Raw genomic sequence first — 26,329 nt, 5'->3', positions numbered from 1 at the left:
TTGATCCAAACTATTTGCCTCTAGGTCAGAAGGTTCAAGCCCCACATTAGGTCTTGGAGCTCATATTCTAAGTTGACACTCTAATGCAGTGCTATAAACAACAACACAAATTGCATGTATGTATATAGCGCCTTTCTCGTCAGGAGGACATCCCAAGGTATGGGGATTGTGATCTATTGATTTGGAGTTGCAATCTAAAGGAGTGGTGGGCAAGGGGGTTGGGGATGGGAGGATGACCAAAGGCATGATAAATGAGAAGCACCTTTAAGGATGCAAAGGATGAGGGTGAAGCAAAGAGATTCTTGGATGGAGTTCCAAGAGGGTGGGGGCAGAAAGACCAAAGGCCCAACTGCCAACGTTGGGGTGGGTAGGCTGCAGACATAGAACAGGCTGCTGAGTGGAGAGGTTGCTATGGTTTTAGTAGGTCACAGAGGTAAGTTGAAGCACTACAGTGGAGCTTTAACAGAAAAAACGAGGTCTTAAAATCAACACAGTGCTGGGGAAGTCCTATATTGTCAGAGATGCTGTCCTTCAATGAGACAATAAACTGAGGGCCCTTTTGCTTGTTCAGGAAGATATTAAAATCCAGTGGCGCTATTCGAAGAGAAGGAAATGTCTCCTGTCAACTTGTCAATAATCTCCCAGAAAAACAAAAATTGGCCATTCCTTTCCTGTGGATGAAATAAAAATGCCACAGTAAGATTTAGTACCAGACATCCATTTTACCAATCTTAATAAGTAACATTGATTTGCTTTGAAACCAACTTAATCATGACAAAGGAAGGCAACTACATCATGGTATTTTTATCCAGCAGAAATCCATGAAGTTTTAAAGCTTCAGACATTATTTCATTTGGATTTTAAACTATCACAGATGTACACATAAAACTTCAGGATATTTCTAAGACCGAATAGATTTTCTAGAAAATCTGCATGGCTAAAACAGTTAAAATGATACACAACAACTTTTAAAAAATCCTTGCATTTGATATAGCGCTTTTCACGTCGGGAGGACGTCCCAAAGCGCTTCACAGAACACACTGTAAAGTGAATTGACTGTATATTTGTGGGCAAATGCGGCAGCCAATTGCGCACAGCAATGTCCCACAAACAGTCGTAGATTGAAAATGACCAATTTATTATTGTTTTTGTTTTTGGTGGGATTATTATAAGGCGTGTGGAGTAAGGAAACTTGCCCAAGGTTTCGCCCTCTGCCTGGAATTGAACTCAGGTTTTTCGCTTGCAAAGCGAATGCTCTAACCACTGAGCTACAGGACTCCACTAACTTGCATTTATATAGCGCCCTTCACGCAAGGTAGTGTCCTGGCACGCTTGAAGATACTGTAATCTGCTTTGCTATCCCCAGCACTTTATCTTGACTGTGCCAATGCAAAACTAAAGGTTGAAAGAATTCAGTTAACTGTCCATATCTGACTTAAGTTAGTAATGGCAAAAATATCATGGTTCTGATTGAGCCAGTAGCCATAGACTTCTTGTCTGTGCAACATTCACATAGTTGCAGTGACCAATTTTGCACCAGCATTTCAAGCCTGCAAACAGTGAGTCACAGCAATTACTGCATTCATTTATAAACTAAAAATAGAACCAACTGTCATAACATTACACAATTCCTCAAGCTGGTTCTAAAGTACAAAACCTCAAATTGTTTTGTGTTATCAGTGGCACAACATGAATTTAGAAGGCCGCTAGTTATGAATCCACTTAGCAAAGCTTTTAAAGAAGTTTGCACAGGGCTCAAAATGAACACTACTCCAGTAGATATTCAGTTGTGTGCTCACAGTACTGGGAAGTACAAACCGCTCCAGGTCTGTTTCACAAACTACCTCCAAATACACACCAATTTCAGGTACTTTAAATTACATTATATATTACGAAAACCAGACAGGTACAACACAGGAATCACACCTTTTAAACTAGAAAATCAAAGCAAAAGCTTTTATTTGGCAATGTTCTATATACAAAAATGTTTCTGCATTTCGTTGAAGGCAGTACATCCGTCCCTCCTCTCTATGACGTATATTTTTCTTATCAGTGACCCACTGCAACAACTTTTTTTAATCCTGTACAACACCCTAACAAGGAAGCACTCCCATAGTTTTTTTTCTACAACAGCTTCTTGTATGGGTTCCAAAAATAAAAAGTATAAGATTTCCCACTGGATATCACACACTTCAGCACCTAATCGTGAATTCAAACTACTGTGTTTGAAGTGCTTTCTTATGAATGTCTAACATTACTGGAATAGAACATTTAATTCCTAAAACCTTGAGGTCCTCAAAAAATAAGCCAAAACTTTCAATTTAAGGATGATTGTTTCCTTTTGAAAGACGATCATTGACGTATTCTTTTATATATTCGATGGATTCCTTGACACACACATCCCTACCTAACATACAGTTAACTAATGGTATAGGGAAATTATGAATTTCAGATAATTTTCTTACATTGCATTCGATAATGTCAGCTCCACAAATATTTTCTTGCAGCAATGGAAGCGTTCCGACTGAGAAGCTTTTTGGAAAATTTCTGTATCCACATATGAAAATCCCATTATAACTATACTGCCACTGCAGGGTTTGCTATTGCAACAGTGCATTTTCCATGCAGTTACCACGGAAAATGGGGTTACCACAAAGGTCACCATTATTCCACACATAAGAGGGAGGGATCTGTTAGATTCCTCTTATGCTATAAACTATGACTGCCCTCCAACTGTGCTTTCTTCCCCTTACCAACAATGTGTAAATGCACTAATGTTTCACATCACACTGCTATCTCGTAGACTGCACCTTCCTCACCCAATCTCCATCCCACTTTGTCCTTCATGATTTGTGGCATCTCCTATCTGGACGATCTGCGCTTGCACCTTTACTTAGTTCATCCCCAACTAGGTTTCCTCACTGAAACGTAAGTCTTATCTCAGTCTTTATTTTCCAACTATTGAATCAAATGACATGTTGGTGCTTATGTTCGTTCTGATGTCCTTGTTGCTCATTTTAGCTCCCTTGGATCATGACCTGGGCCAATAGAAAAGTGCGGCTGCACTTTTTCTGCGGAATCAGCTACAAACGCCCTCCACGCCGCTACAAACCCACAACGAATGTAGTTTCAACGCTGTGTACCTGATGTCACGGCGGGCAGGGCAGCTCCGGATGCGCAGTGAAGCAAAAGCGGCAAATGGGCTTCACTCGGAGGCCCCGCTGTTGTGATTGCCAGTGTGTCTGTGTGTTTCTCTCTCTGGGTTTGTGAATGTCTCTCTGTGTTTGTGAGTGTCTGTGTATCTCTCTCTCTTTGAGTGTCTCTGTGTTTGTGATTGTCTCTATGTAAGTGTGTCTCTGTTTGTGAGTGTGCGTCTCTGTTTGTGAGTGTGCGTCTCTGTTTGTGAGTGTCTATGTGAGTGTGTCTCTGTGTTTGAGTGTCTGTGTGTCTCTCTGTGTTTGTGAGTGTCTATATGTCTCTGTGTGTTTGTGAGTGTCTGAGTATCTTTGTGTTTGTGAGTGTATCTCTCCTCTGTATAATAATAATAATAATAATCCTTGCATTTGATATAGCGCTTTTCACGTCGGGAGGACGTCCCAAAGCGCTTCACAGAACACACTGTAAAGTAAAGTATGTATGCATTTGTGAGTATGTGTGTTTATGAGTGTCTTTGTGTGAATGTGTATCTCTTTCTGAGAATGTGTGTCTCTGTCTGTGAGTCTGTGTCATTCTGTGTCTGTGAATGTGTGCTCGTGTGTGTATGTCTGAGTGAGTGAGTGTATGTGTCTCTCTCTCTCTGGGTTTTTGTGTGGTACCAGGCCCTGAGAGGTAGGAGGGGGTGAGCTCCTGTAGCCTCGCTGGTATCTGTCTCCCCTCCCCCAAAGAAAATGGGCCACCCAATTTTTGTTAAAGAAGCAATTAATTTTTTTTTGCAACAATCTAATGTGTTATTTCTTCATGTTTAGTTTTTATCAATAGTGAAAAAAAATGTAGGTTGACCTCAATAGCACAAACCAACCCCCTGCAGAATTTTCAAATCCCCCTGCAACGTTTGGCAAATATTTCCGCACTTTTCTACTGGCCCAGATCATGACTCGTGGATAAAAATCCAACACATCAACAATAACTTGCATTTGTATATGGCCCTTCACGCAGTGTAGCGTCTCGGAGCACTAAACAGTGGCGGAGCCTGATGCCGAGCCACAGGGAAGGAGAAGGCGACTGTAAGCACGGTGAAAGAGGAAGGACGTCAGACATGATCTGAAAAAGGGGAACGAGGGGAAAAGGCAGACAGATTGAGGGACAGAGTTCCAAAGTTCCAGCCATCAGTGGTGTAACGGAGGGGATGAGGGACAAGCTGGAGCCCGGAGCCAGCGAGTGGAGGCAGGGGAGTGGGGATTAAGTAGGTCAGAAAGGTAGGGAGGTGCCATGGGTAAAGAAATTTGTAGACGAGTGTGAGGATCTTGAAGTCAATACAATTTGTGATAGAGAGCCAATGAAGCCTGCCGAAGACTGGTCTGAGGGGGTACAGAGTTTAGAGTGAGTGAGTATACGAGTGGTGGAGGCCTGGATTTTGTGGGTAATGGAACTGGGGAGACCAGCGAGGAGGGCATTGGAATAATCAAGAGGAGATGAGGTGATGAAAGAGTGGACAAGGGTCTTGGCTGTATTTGGTATGAGCTACAGTAAGAGGTGGGCAATGTGACGCAGGTGAAGGAAAGCGCTCCTGGCCAGGGACCGAATGCGGGATAGGAAAGAAAGTTGTGGATCAAACCTGACGCCTTGGTTACATACAGGTTTGGTAAGTCTTAGAGATTGGCTGGGGAGATTGAGGAGGTCAGAGTCACAGTAGAGAAGATGTTGATGGGAGTCACGGAGTATCGATTCCGTCTTGTCGACATTCAGTTGCAGGAAGTTTGCGACCATCCAAGCTGTAATGTCTGACAAACAAGCTAGCAAGACATCAGTGGACCTGGAGTCGCAGCTGGAGGAGAACTAAGTGTCATCCGAAGGTTTACCCCGTGTCTGTGAATGGCATCGCCGAGAGGGAGCATGTAAGAAAAAGGGGGCAAAGGATGGAATCTTGGGGTACCACGCAGATGACCGGGCGAGGGTGGGAGGAAAAAACATTTGCAGAGACAAAGTGATGGCGGTTGGTTAAGGAAGACTTGCACTAAATATATCTGTTGCCTGGTCAACTTTTCAGAACTTTTCATCTGATGGGTGGCTTTTCCCTTCATTCCTGGCCTCCAACCTCTCTTGGTCCATCTAACCTTTCCAGTCTCTTTATCAATACTATCATCCTTACTGCTCCTCTGAACTTTGCTCTTTTGATCCTTCCAAGCTTTAAACAAGTCAGCCAATAAATATAATATATAATAATAATCCTTGCATTTGATATAGCGCTTTTCACGTCGGGAGGACGTCCCAAAGCACTTCACAGAACACACTGTAAAGTGAATTGACTGTATATTTGTGGGCGAACGCGGCAGCCAATTGCGCACAGCAATGTCCCCCAAACAGTCATAGATTGAAAATGACCAATTTATTATTGTTTTTGTTTTTGGAGGGATTATTATTAGGCTCTGTGTGGAGTAAGGAAACTTGCCCAAAGTTTCGCCCTGTCTGGAATTGAACTCAGGTCTCTCACTTGCAAAGCGAGTGCTCTAACTACTGAGCTACAGGACTCCTATATATCCAATATACTGTATGGGGGTGGAGGAGGTTGAATTTTCTCATCACTACTGAAACCAGTCCACAGTCCCTATGTGTATCAGAGTTTACAGATTTGAGTTGTCATATAAGCACAGCACATTAATTGGAGGATAATGATCTATATTTCACTTGCGGGGCTGAGTGTAACCTTGAACATAGTCACTGGTAAATTATCAGGTAAATTATCTGTAGGATATACTTTCTATGAGTGCTCATCACATATCCACTGCATTGCTAAAAGACAATCAGCTCAGTTTTTTTTTCACAACCAGCTCACGATGGACTCAGACATTAATTATGAACTCTTCCAATTGTGCAATAAACATTTCAAGCAAAGATGGATTTGGAAATCATGTCCAATTCAAATTTAATATTTTGCATTTTTTCTGAACTGTTAAAAGTAAGTTAAACAAGAAACAACCTTACAGGTAATCAATATGCATACAAAACAGTGCCTTTAGCATCGGGAAAATGTCAAGGCACTTAATCTTGGCTTGGCACCCCACCTCAGGATGACAGACGAGGAGGATGAGGAGGGGAAAGATGCGGTCAAAGAGGTAGGTCTTGAAACGGATCTTGAATGAGGTGAGGGAGGGAGCAAGTTGAAGGAACTCTAGGATTGATTCCAGAGAGTGGGGACAAACTGCAGCAAGTGATTAAAACAGTCATGAAACAATGGGTATAAAATAAATTATATATTTGTAGCCATTTGGGGGGCTTTGAAATGTTAAATAGGGCATGAATGCCAGAAATGTAGTGAATATATGGGTAATATGTACTCCTCGTTTTCAGGATCATTAGTCTCCTCCACACATGAATACAGCCAGGATAGCTGAGCACACACTGTTCTCCCATCTCTCCTGCCACAAACCTGCACCCTTACAAACTAGGTCAACTGTATCTTTAATGCAATAAATATTGGTCATTGAATACTGTTCTCCTTGGTCACCTACATAAAAACTATGACATGTAAATACTCAGAATGCAAATGAAGGGCAACAAATCAAGTTGTTTATGGAATTAAATAAGTGAGAGCTAGATTCCAGATATCAAATGCACTTATAATCATTACTGCTCAATACAATATTTAATATCAAATCTGCTTAAGGATCTTGATTAACAATATTCACCCGTTGTAAATTCAAAGTTGTACTGATTCTTCTACCATGACCTCCCTCTGCGAAGGGCAAACATTCAACATAACTGGGTTTATATTCCTTAGAGCTAAGGAGGTTAAGGATTGATTTGATTTGAGGTATTTCAATTACTGAAAGGATTCGTAGGTTAAGATAGTGGATGACTCTTTCCTCGAGAAGAGGTATCCATTTCAAGAGGATATAGCACATAATTTAATAGCCCTAACAATCAACCAAAAAAAACTGGAAAATGTTTCTCTTGAACCAGAGCTCCAGTGTCCTCTATTTTCCTCATCTACCTTGCGTTTCTTACTGAGACTCATAGTCTGTAGTTTTAGAAATGCAATTATGTAACAATACCTTTTTAAAATAATCTTGCTGTGTGTGCCTCTTCCAATGTCTCTCACAAGGTTGTACAAGGCATGAGGTACTGCAGAGAGTGACCGAAAGAAAGGCGCAGCATGGAGGTAAAACAATGAAGTTGGAAATGGATGAAATCATCCCCTGGGCTGGATGTGGCCCGCACGACACCAGTTGGTCCACTCTAATAAGTGGTAGTGACGTGTTAAGCCAGGGTTGGATTATCAGCTTACTGTACACACTGATTATCACACACATTTCAGAACATGGGCTGCAATATTGAAAGAAAAAGAGAAACACACACACCCACCCACACCTAATACTAGCACTGTTTTTTATATTAACATTGCAGGGTGGATAAAGGGCTCTCGACTAGCAAAGTGCTGTGAATCATATAGAAATTAAAGTTCATCTGTGGAATCAACAGGGTACAGCGACATTCATAGTGAATAAAATGTTGTCAAAAAGGCTAAATGAGGTACATTCAATTCTTTGAGTTTATAAACTTAAAAGTTACGTAACCTACAGATTTGTACTCCGGTATACTCAAGAAATCAAGGAATCCAAATCCCTTGAACTTTAAATACTGAGAGTCCTTCCAAATGATACACAGAGAGCAGATAAACTATTATGTTATTACAAGAGTGCCTGACTAAATCAAACAGGATTTAAAAATACATGACTTTTAAGGTTAGAAGTCTGAAAGTATCGCCCATGATGATAGTACAGTACATGCTATGAATATTGAGAAATGTGCCAATTTTATTGTGATTAAAATGAGAGAATGTGGCTTTAAATCATTAAATATTTCTACAAAAAAATATAAATTCTTCTAACTGAGCACTATACAAAGAACACTGGAAACCCATCTTCAACATTAGTACTGAGTTGAAGAATTTTCAATAATTCTGAGCAGTCACATTTTAAGACAATGGTCCTAAGGCTAAGACCATAACATATTGTGGGCCTCTGAAACACTTATCACATCTGTAACCCTCAGGTTAACCATTTACTACTGCAAATCCAACTGGAGAAAAATATATTTTATGTCCATTAATTTCTATATAACTGGAATGATATCACAATTGTAGATCAAAGTTCTGGCACTAAATCAATGGCTGGTTGTAAAAACTGGTATCAAGTTAACCATGAATACAATTTTCCTTAAATCTAAGGCTCTATCTGCAATGAGCTTGGGTAGTCTACACCAAGATTGTAGTGAATTTACAAGATCGATTCAGATGAAGAAGAGCCTTTGGCTCATTTGATTCAATCCTTCTAGAAAACCTACCCGCCCATCTACCCATGTAAGCATTAAACTGTAAATGCTTTAAATGGTCCAGGGTCTTGGCCTCAACCACTCTTCCTGGCAACCTGCTCTAGTTATTTGGTTTTCTTTCACTTCAAGGAGCCTTGGGGTAACTCTATGAGAAAGGCACAATTTTATAGTAGAACATTAAGGGGGGGAAATCACTTTGATAGGGCAGAGAATAAGGAGCTTGATTCCACGTCTCTCTATTCTACACCTAATCTCTAATTTTTAATGCAGACACTGAGCGCCCAACAAAATAACCATTTTCCAGCACCATTTTATTTACCTTTGATGAGCAAAATAATCATCCCAAACTTTTCTACTTGCTCCAGTACTGTTTTATGAAACAAATAACTATAAATTGTACTTTACATACAGTAGACTATTATTTGCTCAAACGGCTGGATCCCCAAAGCCACAAGGAATTACTGTCAAGTCACGCTTTTATACAGATCACATTAATCTTTAGTTTCCGATAGACTTTGACAAAGAAATCAGTAAATGAGAATTGAACACAGTGTCCAGTGTGTAACAGTATAAAGCCATGCACTGTTCAAATCCATGGACTGCAGAAAAGCTCACTGTGCTACTGCCTTTGTACTACTTAGAAGCATTTCTTCTTCATTCTTAGCCATCCTCCACATACCACTTGAGTGGGATGACATTGAACGCCTGAGGAAAATTCATGCGAAGATGAAGTCCCTTTTAGATATTTTGACATCATGAGACGTTGCCTTCCTTTAAAGCACAACTCCCTGCCTCGTTTTCTTTTATATATTAATCATCTTTGACTGCATAGGCTACTTAAGAGACTAGAGAAGAGATCAAGTGGAAATATTCGTAGAGTTGCAAAGCCCATACTTGCATCTTGAGACATTTTCAGTACAGGAGATGGCAATTTGGCCCACCATACCACAACTAAATCTTTTTACCAATCAATACCCAAATGACTTTGCAACAGTTACATTCATACTGCTGCAATACCATTATATTTTCTTAAAATAATAAATTTCTGCAATAGATATTTGAAGCCAAATTCTGAACAACAGATTTTATTTACACTTTAGTCCAATTGGACTTTACAGTTGTCATTGCTTATCTTGCTTTGAAGTGAGGATTCGACAAACATTTACTTGCCAAATTTTAAAACAGAATGTGCCCAGAATCACACGGTTGGCTTAAGGGCAAAAATAATCACTTCCAGGTACACTTCAGAAATTGGAGGGGTTTGACTGATTTGCCTAAAAAATAGTCACCACACTAGACAGTATGCTTACATGCTTCACTAGACCAAGTGGAAGAACTTTCATGCAACCCCTTTAGCTAGATAAGGAGGAGGACTTTGTGCAGTCCTGTAGTTCAGTGGTTAGAGCACTCGCTTTGCAAGCGAGAGACCTGAGTTCAATTCCAGGCAGGGCAAAACCTTGGGCAAGTTTACTTACTCCACACAGAGCCTAATAATAATCCCTCCAAAAAAACAAAACAATAATAAATTGATCATTTTCAATCTGCGACTGTTTGTGGGAGATTGCTGTGCGCAATTGGCTGCCGCGTTCGCCCACAAATATACAGTCAATTCACTTTACAGTGTTCTGTGAAGCGCTTTGGAACGTCTTCCCGACGTTAAAAGCGCTATATCAAATGCAAGGATTACTATTATTATTATTATAGACCTGTGAAACATGCAAGTCAATGTGATAAAGCCCTACAAAAATGAAAGTTATTTTTTCTTCCATTCATACTGCAATGGTTCACTATAATGTACTGCTATTGTGCAGGAAGTGCTACTAATATCTCCTGGCTTTCTATGGATAGTGTATTTGTGCAGAGACAGTGGTTTTACATATGCAGCAATATGTACGTGCAGCAAGCGACCTTCAGCAGTGCTTTCTGTATATAGCATACACAAGCACAGGACGTGACTGAAATCTCAATGTTACACCCCAGAAGTTGGGCATTTTTTAGTGCCATAAACTGGGTGTACACAGATTAACTATAGCGATGCAGGGCTCTGTTGAAGAGTGCTATGAAGACATTTCCTTTAATATGCTCCTCATTGCAAGAATTCTACCAGAATTCAAAATCCTCGTCCTCACTTTCAAGGCCCTCCTATATCTCTGACCTGTCCGCTCCCAGAACTCAGCAGGCTCCGGCCTACTCCAGGTCTCCCGCCTGACCTGTCCTACCATCGGCGGCCGGGCTTTCAAACTCCCTACCCCCACTCTTTGGAACTCCATCCCACAATCCGTTTGCCTTGCTCCCTCTCATGCCTTCTTCAAGGCACGACTTAAGATCCTCCTTTTTGACCGTGCCTTCAGCCGTCCTCTTACCCACTTTGTCCTCCCTCATCCCAACCCTGCCCGCCCACTCGGGTCCTGATCCCTGACTGTTCAGCGCCTTGAGACGTCCTCCTGACGTGAAAAGCGTTTACAAATGTAATTTTGTTGTTGTTGCTGTCCAGCTTGGCCCACCTTACCCCTTAGAATTAACTTGATGAGTTGTCAGTGTGGTTTCTCAGTAGCATTACACCTTCACATTGCATTTACGAGCCAAACATGCTAATTAATCATCAACATTAGTCTTGAGGACTGCAGATCTGACTGCTCAGGCACTGGATCATTGAGTTCACCACAGAGTTGACTTAGGTTAATTGTTCCTTCACCAGCTCCACCCAGAGAGACCCTGCTCATCTCCCTACGATGAAGATAGTTACACTTTGCCTGGTCAGTATAAATATATAATCCTTGCATTTGATATAGTACTTCTCACGTCTTCTCGACATCTCAAAGCGCTTCACAGAATATGCTGTAAAGTGAATTGACTGTATATTTGTGGGCGAAACGCGGCAGCCAATTGCGCACAGCAATGTCCCACAAACAGTCGCAGATTGAAAATGACCAATTTATTATTGTTTTGTTTTTTTGGAGGGATTATTAATAGGCGTGTGGAGTAAGGAAACTTGCACAAGGTTTCACCCTGACATGCCTGGAATTGAACCCAGTGCTCTAACCACTGAGCTACAGGACTCCACAACTATATGAACTATTATCTAAACTGGCCAAAATGTCTACACGATGGTCAGCTTTTTTTTTTAAATCTGTGAAATTCCAATTTGCTAATAGATCGAATATAATCTTTACACTCAGTTGTACACTAAATAGAATCAGTAGATACATTATGCTGTCTCACTGGGTTTAAATAGGGACACAGCTGCTTGTTCCACCTGCTGCCTACCATTCACGTTTGCCCATCTTTGACAGTTGGCATTAAGCCTTGAAATCACAACATGAAGGAGTTGACCAACATGAGCGCCAAAAAGAAACTAACTGACAAAGGAACGGTTACTTGGCAAGAAGTTATGGAATAAATCTATGGTCTTGATGAAAAAAAACAATGAAACTGATTGCTCTTTTTAAGTTATACTGCATGAAATTCCAAAGACGTAAAAGGCACTGTATCAAATGCAAGGATTAAGGCAAAAAAAGATAGAAACACAAGTGTTCTATGCAATAAATGAGACAAAGGCCCATCGATTCAATACAATGCCAGGCACCACATCTGTACCATTTTGTCAGGTGCATGGTGCGCTATCACTGGTCCTTTCTTACAAATGAAACCTCAAAGCACAGCCTTACATCTTTTCATTAAAAAATGTAAAAATCCAAGTAGTATTGGTCCAGGCAATTACTAAAGAGTTCAACAAAGCCCCATTAGAACTCGTCAAAGGTCAGCCATTATATTCAAGTATCAGCTTATTTCATAAAATGATGGTATGATAGCAGAAGCACAAATATACAGTCAATTCACTTTACAGTATACTCTGTGAAGCGGGTTGTGACATCAACGATGTGATCAGGCGTAATATCAAATGTAAGTATTATTATTACAACAATATAAGAGTTCTTTTTAAGACCCAATTCTTTCCAAAATAGTCAAATTGTAAATGGACATTGACACTATATTTTTCTATGGCAGAAAATATTAGGTAATATCCACAGTATCCTCTTTGAGGTACAGGAGCTGTTGAGTTTGTTGAAGAGATTTATTATTATGTAAACTCCTTGCTTGTCGGCCTCCCCAACTCCTCCCTCTGTAGGCTGCAGATCATCCAGAACTCTGCAGCCCATATCCTCTCCCGCACCAGGCTCCGTGACCCTATCAGCCCTATCCTCGCCCGACTCCACTGGCTTCTCATCACACAGAGGATACAATTCAAGATGCTGGTCCCGACCTTCAAAGCTCTCCATGGTCTGCTCCCCACTACCTCTGTGATCTCCTAACCCCCTACCAACCTGTCCACTCCCTCTGCTCAGCAAGCTCCAGCCTGCTTCACATCCTCCACCTCGCAAGCCCCATCATTGGCGGGCAAGCCTTCAGCCTCTACTCTCTGGAACTCCATCCTGCAGTCCCTCCACCTTGCACCCTCCCTTGCACTTTCAAGACCCATCTCAAGAACCCCCTCTTTGATCACCTTCCTTCTCCCCCTGCCCTCCACCCTCCCCGATCCCGAACCCCAGCTCGGGTCCGAAACATTGACCCAGTGCCTTGGAACGTCCTCCCGATGTGAAAGGTGCTATACAAATGTTAATTTTGTTGTTGTTGTTATTTTTGGAAACCGAAAATGCGAGAATCTCATTCTGCCAACCTTTTGATAGTACTCTTATGAAAGGACAAAAAGCTGAAAATTGGATGATTTACCAGAAGCACAGCCTGCAGAAGCGCAGATACGGAGGGCCAAATGGCTTCCTCCTATGCTGAAAGTGTCTAGTTTTTGAATAACATACTATAGAGTCATTTGTCAGCACTGTTCTAAAATATAGGAATGCTTTGCTTTCATCAAAAACATCAACAGCATTTACTGTATTGGTTGGAACGAAGAAATAGTTTTGCCACTACTCAGAACTACAGAGTATGCTGATATTTCAAGTGCTACAGTACTATTTAAAGCTGGCAGTTTAGTCTAACTATTGCCGCTGTTTGTAGAGTAATTGTCTGCAGACTCAATCTGAAAAAATGCTCTTGCATTGGAGTATCTCACATGTGTACCATTACTAATTTGAAAAGAAATTCACATGGCCAAGATTAAACCGAACAGCCCATGGTCCTAACTCAATATCTCTGTCAGGAACAAAGGTTTGCAAGCAATTACATAAAAATGCTTCATACCACAGAATGCCTGGTTTAACTGATGATACAACACTCACTCTGAATTCACAGAAGTAATCTAGTCCTTTATAGTGCACAACCTTTATACTAAAAGTACCCACTACAGGAAATAGTACTAAAGGTTCCCAAAACCACAAACCACTGATAAGACATCAATGCCAATGATTTTTAATCAAGCCAGCAATCTCAGTCATGCAAAGATCGTGTTTTTTCGCACTCATGTCATAATAATAAAATAATGAATTGGTCACTCAATCCATGCCTGTTTGCGGGACACTGTTGTGGGCAATCGGCTGCCGCGTTTGACCCACAAAATAAACTGTATTCACTTCAATTCACTTTACAGTATGTACTGTGAAGTGCTTTGAGACGTCTCGAAGACCTGATAAGGCGCTACATCAAGTGCAAGGATTATTATTATATTATTATGATGTCCGAACATACCTGCTCCGTGCCCACCTTCAATTTTGTTACAATTTTAAATAGTCATTTCCACTGATATCAATTTATACAGGGTGACCCGGTTATACTGCTGTGTTTTGGCAAAATTAGACACTGTGCCATAACCGACCCAGGAAAACAAACGACTCCTGGTCCAACTTTCATGTCACCAGATCTTTGCTGACATCACTTCTGGAACAAGACAGTGCATGTCAGATACAAGTGCTCATCTCTCGTGAGAGGAGACAAGGCTAACCATCCGCATACTACATAGTGGCCAAACCGCCCTGGCAGTGTAGCAAAGCACTTAATGTACAGTATGTACAAAACAGTCAAAATATATTTAACCAACAAGTGATTAAACTCCTCGCCAGTCTCCCTCGCTACACCATTCATAAAGTCATACTGATTCAGAACTCTGCTGCACACGTACCCACATCATCACTTGTCATCAGACATGCCTATGGATAAACGGAGTGGCATGTATACTCCAAATAGACAATGAGCTGGAAGCTTCATTGTGCTTATTATATAGTGAAAGAGTTGGCAAGAAGCGAGGCACAAATGCTAGAAACCACAACACGAATCATACAATATTACGTACAAGATTAGGCCATTATACACAGAAGCCCAGAAAGATCTGCATGGAATAATGATACAAAAAAAGCAATGAGCATCATTTACTATGCATAAAAAAAACTGAATTCAGTCAAACATTAATACACTTTTAGAGTTCTGACCGAAATGAATAAAATCTCTAGAATGCAAAGAAAATAATGGAATTGGTAAACAAACAATACTGTTCTAAACCTAAATCTGATTGTTCAAACAAATATGAATGCAGAGGTGTTCTAGTTATATTTGCAAGTCTTTAAGACTATATACAATATGAGAAATATCTATGGATTCCATTAAGTATTTCAACTCTACCTCTCTGCCTCCACCCTGAATTCCAGGACTACTGGCGTCCTGACCGACTGCCTGTCCGACATTAAGTCCTGGATGAGGGCCAACTTTCTCCAACTCAATGTCAGCAAGACCGAGGCCCTCCTGATTGGCACTTCAGACGCTGGCAGCATTAGCCTCCATGGCTGCACACTCAACCTCACTAAGCCAGTTAGGAGCCTGGGTATCTTGTTTGACCTGTCCTTTCTCCCCCACATCCGTGCCATGACCGGCACTGCCTAAAACCACCTCCACAACATCGCTAGACTGCGCCACTGCCTCACCCCTCAGGCTGCCGAAACCCTCACCCATGCATTCGTCACATCAAGGCTCGATTACAGGAACTCCCTCCTCATCGGCCTTCCCAACTCTTCCCTACATAAGCTGCAGATCAGTGGAGTCCTGTAGCTCAGTGGTTAGAGCACTTGCCTTGCAAGCAAGACACCTGGGTTCAATTCCAGGTAGGGCGAAACCTTGGGCAGGTTCCCTTACTCCACACACCTAATAATAATCCCTCCAAGACAAAACAATAATAAATTGGTCATTTTCAATCCACCACTGTTTGTGGGACACTGCTGTGCGCAATTGGCTGCCGCGTTTCGCCCACAAATATACAGTCAATTCACTTTACAGCATATTCTGTGAAGCGCTTTGAGACGTCTAGAAGACGTGAAAAGCGCTATATCAAATGCAAGGATTATTATTAACATCCAAAACTCTGCAGCTCATGTATTCTCATGCACCAGGCTCCGCGACCCCATCACACCCACCCTCGCCCAACTCCACTGGCTCCCCATTCCCCAGAGGACCGAGTTCAAGATCCTTGTCCTCAACTTTAAGGCCATCCATGGCCTTGCCTCCTCCTACCTCTCTGACCTGCTGACTCCCTAACAACCTGCCCGCTCCCTCCGTTCAGCGGGCTCCGGCCTGCTCCATGTCTCCCACCCGACCGCCCTACCATCAGTGGCCGGGCTTTCAGCCTCTCTGCCCCCACACTCTGGAACTCCATCCCACGGTCCCTTCACCTCGCTTCCTCCCTTGCCTTCTTCAAGGTCAGTCTCAAGACCCTTCTCTTTGACCGTGCTTTTGGTCTCCCTCCCACCTCTCTGCCTTCCCTCACCCCTACACCATCCCTCCCCCATGCTCAGGCCCCGATACCTGACTGTTCAGCGCTTTGGGACATCCTCCCGACGTGAAAGGCACTCTATAAATGTAATTTTGTAGTTGTTGTTGTTGTATTTACTTTGGATAAGAAATGTCCTGATTATAACTTCAGATCTAGTTCTACTTCAAAAATAAAGAGAAGACAACTGTGGCTTTGTTCCAGAGTTTGAAGCAAATCTGGTAACACAATGCATCTCCTTGTATTTGGTAAGAAGCTTCACTGAAGGATTACTGCAATAAAGCAGAATCGTAATTTATTCTAGTAGTCAGAGAGATCAGCCACATGTCCAACTGTCAAATGAAGAGGCAGCAGACCAGTTAAGACTATATAAAGAACAAAGCTAAAATGGACAGCACAATTTATTTTTAAAAAGTTGTTGCAGTATTTGTGTTCACCACCAGCACATTCAGAACATATTAATACTATAGTCACAAGCAATACCACGTCCAGGGATAAAACACTTTTCCTTTTCTTCTACAGTGTGAAATATTAAATCTTTCCATTAACAGAAACAGTATTAATAATAATCATCCTTGCATTTGATATCATGTCTTTGAGACATCTCAAAGTGCTTCACAGAATATACTGTAAAGTGAATTGACTGTATATCTTGTGGCGAAACAAAATCTAATTTAATGCTTAATTCAAACTTTAAGGGGTTAAATTCCTGATATTGTAATTTGATTCAGAACAGAAGTTTGGAGTAGTCATCACTCAGGTTGTTGTAACTCACACATCTAACAGTTCACAATAATCACCCTTCCAAGTCTGAAATCCAAAGTCTAACATACGGTATTATGCTCATTTTACTTCTGATAATCACCTGCAAAACATGCTACTGAAAATGTTCCCAATATCTTTATTGGTATAGTGGATCTGACTGTTCATTCTCACTCACTTCATTATTCTAACAGCAAAGATGAATTCAGAACCCAGCCATTCACATGACTATTCTCTGGATTACTCTAAGGACAAGGAATTAAATGAACATTGGATTGCATGACATCAAACAATTTACATTTATATAACACTTTGCACTTCAGCAGAATATCTCAAAAGCTTTCACATTGCTGGATGTGGCTGGGAACCAGGGGTGGGGAGGGGAAAGAAGACTAACTGAAAGTGGGTCAAACAGCTACATTTTGAGACGTGCCTTGAAAAAGGGAGGGAGGGAATCAGAAGGACTTCAAGATGGAGTTCCTGAAAATTGGGTCAGAAAGTCTGCCTGCTCATGGTGGGATGGATGATGGAGAAGAGAAGACATGAAGCAGACCAGTATTTGCCTGACAATGATTAGGTGCTTGCTAAGATTAACAAGCGAATTGTGCAACAGTCATCACAAGCTCACATCTTCAGTTCTCCATTAACCAGCAACTAAGAAGCAGCCCTAGGTGTTTTTTTTTTGGGGGGCAGGGTGAGAAAGTATAAGATATGATGGATGTGGCTTACAAACTAAAAGAGGTGGGGGAAACAAATCTCTTCTCCCACCCAAAATCATACTGCATTAGCTTCAGTTTCAATCTAATACCATAAGACCATAGTGGACTTAAAGAATGAAGTTGAAACAATCAGGTTGTACAGCAGAGTTGAGCCCAACTTCCTACATCAGGATTCAGCCCCAAGTGTACTTCGCACATACTCACTCACTGGAAACACACTTACCTAACCTGTCACTGAGGCAGAAAGAAGAAATGGAAGCTTGCAGCTAATTTCATATAGCTCCTGGCGGTCTGATTTAAAGTGTTAGCCTGGCTCAGTTGGTAGCATTCTCACCTCCGAGTCAAAGGTTGTGGGTTCAAGCCCCCACATCGGATCCTTGAACTCACCCAGTCTATTATTATTATATCTTACCTGATGAAGATCTGGATGTAATACAACCATCTATCTGGCTACCAGTGTGGGCTAAAGGGAGTCCCTCTCTCTCTTTGAAAGAATCACATTACTAGAAAAAAATGAGTGTAAGTGGTGAGCAGCAAGGTTTGGTAGTTTTTGAATTATAGAGCTTTGATTAATGTATTCTTCGCCAGAGAAGTAATTTTAAGATCAACATAGGATGAACAAGAAGAAATGACTTCCGCTGGCGGGTGGGTTGGTAACCCAAGGACACAGATTTAAAATAGCTGTTAAAGGAAACAGAGGGGAGATGAGGAGAATTTTTTTCACACAGCAAGTTGTTCGGATCTGGAATGCATTGCCTAAAAAGGTGGTGGAAACCGATTCGATAACAACTTTTAAGAGAGAACTAGGTAATTATTTGGGGAGAACAAGCTTGCAGGGCTATGGGGAGAGAGTGTGGGAGTGTGATTGATTTGGATAGCTCTTCTCAAAGAGCCTGCACAGACACGATGGGCCGAATGGCCTTCTTCTGTGTTATATAATTCAATGAATCTATGATATGCACAAAATAATGGAAGGATATTTGCTTTTGTATACTTAAAGTCCCGCTGCAGGACAACTGGGATGGTGTGGAAACCGGAATTTCCGGCTAATTGTTTTTAATTCTGCTAGCAGAAGCTAGCAAATAAGCTATCTTCTGCTCCGGGGATTCAAACAATCAGAGTCAAAATTGGCACACACGAAGAGAGTTGGGAGACTCGAATCCATGGGCCAGCATTTTGTTTTTTAAAAAAAAATCAGTTTTGAACCCCGTCTGCATTCGAATTCCGGATACCAGGAGTCTAGTAAGGTGAAGGTTTACTGTACCTTCTATATGCCAGAAATAATGCTCATGTTGTCTCATATTATCACAGTCAATTCCTGTACACCATAAAATACAAATTTAAACCTATTCAACATTTTTTTAAAATTTAATATGGAGGTGTTGACTGTTCACGACTTCACACTGAAGAATGGTTATAGAATCTCAACAATCTATTGATAATAATGATAATCTTGCATTTGGGATAGTGGCTTTCATGTTGGGAAGACACCCTAAAGCACTTCACAGGATATGTTGCAGTGGTTGGTGGTCTAATAGAGTAGTGCAAAAGCACACTTAACATTTACTACAACTTCACAAGTCAGTGATTTGATAAATGATATTTACCAGAGTTTGATCAGAAAGTCTTTACAAACTCTAAATGGAACTGGATCTTTGCCTCTTACAGTATGCAGTAGGGATCAATAAAACTTCAGATTGGATTGCTGTGGACTCTAATCCAAGTTCCCCTAACTGTCTCATCATTTACTCCTTAAGGAAACTGAACAAAACTGCAGAATAATAAACATTAAATACATCTTTGACAGGAACATTCATCATAAAACCTCAAACTCAAAAGCACATAATTTGTATCTCTATCCATGTTCCCAGTCATGCAGCCTTAAGGAAATGGTAAAGATAAGTTACAAGTTCCAAAGGATACATTATTGGATACATTAAAGGAACTCAATAACATTGCATACCAGAACAGACCAACAGTAGTCATATTATTTTAATTCCGTCACAAATTAGTGAATTTAGATCACATTAACAAGAGGACACAAATACTGAACATATAGCACAAGCTAGATGTACTGTTACTTCAGTAAATAAAGAAAAGCAATCCTCAAATTATGGGCAGTCCTCACACAGCACATGGTAACAAACGTTGTTGTTTAGAAATAAAGTTTTACATCTAGACTTGATTTTACTATTGTTAAGATCAGCCAAATAAGCAACTTTATATATTACTGATTTATGATAAAATGTTACTCCTACTATGACAACACACAAGTAGATGAAGCAGGTACCCAACACATTTGTACGTTCATTTACTTTTACTTTCTTCAAATCATTAAAATGGTTGGGATGCATGTTGGCTACATTAAACTTAAACTAGAATCTTTCAGTCTGCACTTCCTTTCTGCTTCTCATTTTAATATTCAAGATCATACACCTGAATCTTCTCAGGTTATAAATGCCCTCCTCTCTGTTTAACTACATACTCAATCCAGTTTTATAGTTTTGAACCACTGATAATACTGAGGTAATAAAACTAAATAAATAAGTCTCCAGCTCTAATTAGCTTTATTGCCCTTCAGATTTTACAGCTGAAATTAGGTTCCTTCAGTTGTCCCTGGGTAAAGGTCGACACTGAGATTACAGCTCAACTAGAAACATCCCAACTGAATACAAGGCCTGAAAGTTATAATCTAATTCCCCAAACAGCTACAACGTTCAAAATATATTCTCTATCTCTTATTCGACTACCGGTGATTAATTTACACTCCGATAACAACTTTCTGGTGCCCAGATGGTTCAAGTTTCTAATAGGCGAGGTGGAGGGGCTCCTGGATAGAATTCAGAGGGTGGGGGCAGAAAGGCTAAAGACTGCCGATGTTGGAAGGTCAAGGTGGAGACATGAAGCAGGCCAGTGCCCACCTAGTGGAGAGGTCACAGAACTAGGGAGGAGCGAGATCGTGGAGGGTTTTAAAAGTGAGTGCGATGATCTTGAACTTGATCCTCTGGGGGATGGGGAGACAGTGAAGCCGGGGAGGATGGGGTTTGATGGGGTCACAGAGCTCGGTGCAGGAGAGGACATGAGCTGCAGAGTACTGAATATTCTTCAGCTTGCGGAGGGAAGAGCTTTGAAGTCCAGGGAGCAGGAAGTTAGCATAGTCAAGCCTCGAGGCAATGAAAGCAAGGATGAGAGTCTCAGCAGCCTGAGGGGAGAGGTGGTGGCAGAGGGGGGCGATGTTGCAGAGATGGGGAAAGGCAGAGCAGATCCTGGCACATATGTAGGGTTTAAGACAGTTGAAGGTCAAACAAGAAACCTAGGTTCCATACTGGTTCAGTGAGGTGAAGAATGCCTCACCATCCTTCCTGCAACTCTACTCTCCTGGACACGCCCTCTGCTCTGCCAACTCCACTCTGTTTCATGTCCATGCCTGTATCACCCCAACTGCATCATCCCACATTAGTGGGAAAGTTTTCAGTCACTTTGCCTTGTCCTCTTGAAATCACACCACCTCCCTCCCTCCTTCTCTGCTTTCAAGGGTATTACCCGCGTAAAGGGTATTGAAAACCACCTCCTTTCATCTCCCTCCCCTAATCCTCCCCCTTTGTAAAGTACTTTGAGAAATTCGCCCTACCTGAAAAATGATATACAAGTGCAAATTGTTGTGAAGCCAATGTATCGCGAGGACTCTGAGAAGAGAAGGTTCTTGTAACCTTATGGTGTGTGTTTGCCTGCAACGCTAACATTATTCGTGAATCTCAAATTAGTCTCAAAATCTCCTACCTATCTTCTCCCACCCTGAATACAGATTCTATTCTGGCGTCCAGCTGCCCGGGAAGAATCACTTTGTAGAACGTAAACAGAACCAGCCTAGCCTCATATCTGAAAGCACTTCTAAAAAAGAGATGCATTGACACCAAAGAATTTAAACTAAAATATTTAGCTGATGACATGTACACAATGTAAACGATCCCTTTCAAATATACCTTATTTGCTGCTAATAGTCTAGCAGCACAATGAATAGCAACCCTCTCACATTCGATAGCCACAGCTGAAAGTCTGGGTTAGAAAATCACGGTTCTCAAATCAAAAGTCATCAGAATGGATTCAATCTCACAATGATACATAATGCAGGAAATGTATATTTGTATCCACAACTGTATCATAGTTGCAATTAGATGTACAAGCATAAAACCTAATTTGTTTTCTCCATTTTGTCAGTAAGGACCTATCTGCAAACTAAATAGACTTTTGAAAGAAAACAGGTTTTTGTATCAGTTAATTTGATTCTTAAATGTTTTAGAAAACATTTCAATGTGGTCAGCACCAATATTTGTTTTAAAATGACAATGTCACTTAAATAAAATGTAGATTTTTCTACATCAAAACATTATGAACCAGTATAGAAACTAATTAGCAGACATTTGTCCCTGGTGCTTATAAGTTCTTTCATGTTCAAATTGATTTTATCGTACAATGCAGACTTCAGCAGTAACTCTACTGCTTTTCACTAACTGCAGATGAAATCATTGCATCAGAGACAAAAAAAATTAGCCACAATATATCCCAGATCAATTGGTATTCCTATACGTCAGGTCATTCTTGACACCACGGGCAACATCAGTGCAGACCTCTGAGCTCCATAAAAGGCCACCTGTTTGGAATGTTAAAAGCTTATTCCAGGAAATGTCACAGGCAGAGATCGATTCAAGCAATTGTAAAATGGTCTTTGGTCATAGAAGAATAGTATGACATTGATACTCCCATGAAAGCAAGGTTGAATAGCACTTTTACTATCACTTCAAATGTACTCTTCACTAGTCTCACCATCCACAAGGTCCAGCGAATACATAACCTTGCTATCCGTATCCTTACCCGTACCAAACTTTGCACTCAAAACCATAATCCTCGACAAATTGATTGACTTCAAAGTCTTAACCCTCACATACAAATTCCTTCACTCCCTAACACCTCCCTCGCAACCTTCCTGACCTGCTCATACTCCACTCTTCTGGCTGCCTCCTTCGCTCAGCTAACACAGGCCTGCTACATCCGCCAACCCCTCCACACCACTCTCTAGTTCTAACCCCCAAATCCCCAAATTCCTGCCTCAATCATTCCATATAACCTCCTCTTTATTTTTAAATCCCTCCTGAAAACCTATCTCTTCGACCATGCCTAAGGTTACCTCCTCCCTTTCTCACTTGCTTGGTGTCAAATCCTGCCAATGTTATGCCACATGAAGGGTGCTACATTGTTATCGTAATTTTAGGTAGCAAAATATGAAAACAAGGGTTAACATCCATAGCTTGCAGGAAATACAAATATATTTGAAATACAAATGTGTAAAATGATTTAAGTACAATTTAGGCACTGTCAGATCTCCTGCCTCCAATAATAAATACAGGCAGAAGGCAAAAACAAGAGGACAACGAGCATTGATGGGCTGGCTGGAGGAAATGTTTAAACACCTGCAATAAAAATAAAATATATTCATTAGGTTTTAATAATAATAATTCTTGCATTTGATATAATGTTTATTGCGTCATTGAGACGTCTTAAAACTCTTCACACAATATATTGTGAAGTGAATTGACTGTATTTTGGGGGCAAAACACGGCAGCCAATTGCACACAGCATTGTCCTTCCATCTAGCTGTATATAAAGCTACCAGCTGAACCAAATATTTCTGATTTAAAATCCATAGCTCTTCACACTGCGATTCAAAACACCAAAACCCAGCAATTGGCTGCTGCGTTTTGCCCACAAAATACAGTCAATTCACTTTACAGTATATTCTGTTAAGCGCTTTAAGACGTCTCGAAGACATGATAAGGCACTATATCAAATGCAAGGATTATTATCATTATTATTTCTATCTTTGACTACTGTTTAAGGAAGAAACAAACTGCTACTGCATTTTTAATCAATAATTGTTCTAATTTAATAGAATTGAAGCAAAGATGAAAGGGCTGCCCTGGAGACTTTAGATTCAGCAATCCTTGTTCTGCCTTCAGAAATGGATACTTCAGGGTAGTGTGATCATTTATTCAGCGACAGTGCCTCTGTATCCCCAACAAATGAAAGGGCATTTTCCATACGCATATTTCAGAGTCAAACGAAAGTCACTGGAACAAAAACACTGCATGATCTCATATTACCTAAATGTACTGGTTATAAATCAACAATGTGAACAAAGGGGCCTCTTAAACCAGCTATTAGAGAATGATAGGGTCTCAGTAAAGTGCTACCGATTAAAGAAGAGCTGAATTCAATTTAATTTTATATCTTTACAAACAGGGGCCATTCTTGCAGCTCGGGGCTCAATTGTGTTAGTGTGGAAGCTGCAATCAGGTGACTCATCAGTTGCTGAAGCTTGGACTGGGTTCACCAGTACAGTAACACACAAAAACAGCTACTCATAAAACTCCCCACTGCCAAAAGGGGAGGAAAATCAATTCAAATTAAAAGATGCTCAAACAAGTCAACACTTTAATTTGGTCAGCCAAACAAAAATTTGCCCTAGTTCTCCAATTGGAAAATCAAACTGGTCTAAGCAAGACTAATTGCTGCAAGGCATGTAAACCAATCACCCTTTCAAAATTGGTTAATTAATATGTCTCAAGAGATAGGGACATCACATATCAAAAACACATTTAGCATAGATTAGCAATGCACTAATAATTATGAATTTCCATTGCAAGAAATGCTGCGAAACAGAAAGCTGCAGATGCATTGTTCCAGCTGTACATCAAACTCTAGTAAGTGTTGACCTCGCCATCTGAACTGCCATCTGCTTTCATTATACTGTATTTATTAACGGGGAATGAAGATCTAGAAAGAACTTCCTCTTCAAAGTACTCCCAATAGAAATTGCTACAAAACAATACTTTCCCTATACTGAGGATTCTTGCTTTAAAACAGAAAGTGGGTTTCACCTCCCTCAGGCACTTGGCTGCTCCAATAATGTGTTACAGGAAGAGCCAGAGTGGCTCCATGGAACTTCACAGGAATATGCACTTTGGACTGGTCTGAGAACTGAACCAGAACCAGATGAGTTTCTGTATCCATGAATTTACAATTCTTTGGAAGTATCCAAGGCTCAAGCACTCACAGCCATTCACACACACACCCTTGCTGTGCTGAAGGGTCTTCGGTTTCAGATATCAAGAAATCACCAAAGCAGGAAAAGATGGGTTCCAGACACAACAATTTCTACACCTATTTTGTCTATTTGAAAGCACTTTGAGCAAGAAGTAGTCCCTCTAGAATTCAGATCCTCTGAAACAGCTGGAGTGTAGTGGAGCTAAAACTGTTAACAGAATCATACTGCCAAAGTCAGAAAGATATGAAGCAGTGAAGTACTACTGGCCAGTTTAATTTGATTATGTAAGATCAAAATATCCAACCGTTTACACACAGAACTGTCCTACTACAGTTAGTGTTAGCCTTGTTTTGGATATGGAAATTCTCATATGGCTTACCCATGCTAGCTGAGATTTGCCATATAGGTACAAATGATAAAGGGAACTTACTACGTTGGCTTATTTTAAATAACTTTCAACACTTGTGCAAGTAAACTCAGAATTAAGAGAGGAACAGCTTCTTTCTACACTAGGGGATTATTTAGGGTGCAAAATTAACATTAGTCTGCAAGGCCAGGGGCAACATTCCAATACCAATAAAGCAGATACACTTGGGACTGGTCTCAAAGCTTAGGTTATTTTATGAGCAGCCAATAGTGGAAAAGTAGTAGCATAACCTAATGGCAGACAAATTAATTTTTAGCTACTGCTCTTGCTGTCCAATACCCTAGATCTACTTTTGAGAACCTAAACCACTCCAAAATCAGATGACATCCGTTCTCTGATGTGCAATACTATATTCATTTTTCAAGTCTCTTTAAGAACTTGGTAAAAGTGGAACACTAGTTACCCCATTCAGTGAACTGCACTACAATCATGTACGTGATGCCAATCCTGCTAATAAATAATGTGACTGATGATATTCACAAACATGAGCTCAATTCAGTTCAAAACACAGCAACTGCTCCCAAATTTTGAGGGAGAAGCGGGCGGGGGAGGGAGAGACACTATCGACAAAAGGAAAATTGAACTGGATTAATCACAGTTTTTGTAATGGTATCTCGATGTGCTGGTACTCTTAAAATGCAATGCCAGAGGTAAAAGTTATTACTCTCAAATGTAAATTCCAAGAGAAGAGTTGAGAGGAACCCTGACAATTCCTCACAAGGAGGGAGGCAAAACCTAGGCATCCAAATGAGAGGATGAAAAGGACAACCATGCCAAGGTATAAGTGGATAATCTAGATTTTTTTTAAGCTACAATAATAATCCTTGCATTTGATATAGCACCTCTCACAACTGGAGGACGCCTCAAAGGGCAAGATTTTACTGTGAAGTTCAGTGACTTTATTTATATTCCCTGCTTCCCCCCCTGCTCTCCACCCTCCCCGACCCCCAGCTCGGGTCCATAACTCTGTCTGTCCGGCACCTTGGGACGTCCTCCCAATGTGAAAGGCGCTTTACGAATGTAATTTTGTTGTTGTTGTAGACAAATGCGGCAGCTCATTTGCGTACAACAATGTCTCACAAACAGTCATGAAGGGCATAACCAATTTTATTTGTGGGAAT

The 26,329-nt window shown here is 40.8% G+C and overlaps 1 protein-coding gene across 1 annotated transcript in view; it reads right to left on the bottom strand.

The window, feature by feature from the left end:
* Window positions 1–26,329, bottom strand: part of garem (GRB2 associated, regulator of MAPK1) — a 52,955-nt gene that overhangs the window by 16,706 nt on the left and 9,920 nt on the right. The window lies entirely within an intron of this gene.

This window comes from Callorhinchus milii, unplaced genomic scaffold (genome assembly GCF_018977255.1).
Source record: "Callorhinchus milii isolate IMCB2004 unplaced genomic scaffold, IMCB_Cmil_1.0 Scaffold2, whole genome shotgun sequence".
Taxonomy (NCBI): domain Eukaryota; kingdom Metazoa; phylum Chordata; class Chondrichthyes; order Chimaeriformes; family Callorhinchidae; genus Callorhinchus; species Callorhinchus milii.
This window is presented reverse-complemented; position numbering and strand designations above follow the sequence as displayed.